Genomic DNA, 1,604 nt, shown 5'->3' on the forward strand with positions numbered 1-1,604 from the left:
GGTTAGGATGCCTGTTTATCTACCTTTCCAGTTGTGCTTTCATCTTTGTTTTTACTACTGAGCCTTGCTTCTATATCACATGCTTGGAAATGAAGCAAAGGCAAGAAGTCTGGGTTGTTCTGCTTCCTCAAGGAACAGTGGAAGGAGTGGTGGCAAGAGAGGGGCTTTGCTGTAGCAGGGGAGGGAGGTCAGGTACCACAGACTAAAAGCTCAAAATCTGTGTTAATTTGGCTGAGTCACATCTTTCAGTGGTGTAATATCACTGGTCCACTTGCTTCACTTCACTCCCTGTGTGTTTACAAAAGGACAAAGGCTCAGTGTGAGAGTAACTGCAGCACCACTGGGCACAAATGTTTAGACAGTACATGAGGTAAGAGGTCTGAAATAGAATATGAAGGATTAAATTTTGCACGTTTGCTCCTCTTACTGAGCCTGTCTTTTTGGGGACAAGAACTTTGACATAGGAATAACATAAAACAGCCTTTCACAGCTGCAAAGACATCACAAAGCATCTGTCCCAAAGTTAAACCCATCACAGGAAACTGCCTGAATTGTCTGCACCTGGCTTCTTCTAGTAACAAAGCTTCATTATAGGAATGTCTGTCTCATGTACAGTAGTGTATGCAACACTGTTTATAAAGGAAGGGCCTATGCACTTCAGGGATACTATGAAGAAAAATACTATTCTATGGTCATTGAGTATTTTGTATTGAATAGTGTATTTGTATTGTAAACAAGTGTAGTGAACCAAAAGGCATGAAGAGAAATAAAATGACTGTAAATGGCTTCTTCTGTGTTGGGTTGTATAATGACTGTATCAACATCAGGTCAGTTACAGAAGTAACCAGGTACACCTGTGCAGAAGGAGCAGGTGTGGTGCCAAACAGAGACTGCCATCTTTCTGGCTAACAGCAGCATGCATTGTAAATCTAGTACCCGCCAAGCTTCTTACAGAGGAGAAAGGTGCTGTTCCGTCTATTACAAGCACCAAAGGTTGGCTTTCACCCAAAGGAAAGTGGCTAGTAGAAATAGAGAACAACATGCACAGTTCAAGAAAGCAGGTGGGTGTTTCCATCCCTATATGTATATATCCTAAGACCACATTTTTCTTTGTTTGGAAATAGACTTTTCGTAGGTCTGATTATAAACTTGACTTAATACAGGGAAGTACCACAGGTAAGTCCTATGACAGGCATAGGAAAAGCGAGCTCCTGCCCTGAAATGCTCCCTTGTTTCCCCTCTCTGTTCCACTCCCACACCTTAGGTAGCTACTTTCTCAAGAAACATTCCTTAAAATTAGGACCAACATTTATAGAGTTATTTATTCTCCTTCACTTGTTTATCCATGTGCTTATTATTCCCTGACAGGATATTACCGTGGTTTAGTTAACAAAACTCCTGAGCAGGTTTTAGGCACACACCTCTCTTCTCCATTTCCCCACACACACTTCGGTTCCTTCCTCTCTTAACTGAAAAGGGACCTCTCCTGTGCACTGCGAAGCACACTACACCATCCTGGTTACATAATTTGTACATAAGAACAGAAGTAAGAGAAAAGATGTACATTCTGTAAGGACCTAATGAAATTTCTCTTTACCATACTA

This window comes from Anser anser, assembly GCF_964211835.1.
Source record: "Anser anser genome assembly, chromosome: 3".
Classification (NCBI taxonomy): domain Eukaryota; kingdom Metazoa; phylum Chordata; class Aves; order Anseriformes; family Anatidae; genus Anser; species Anser anser.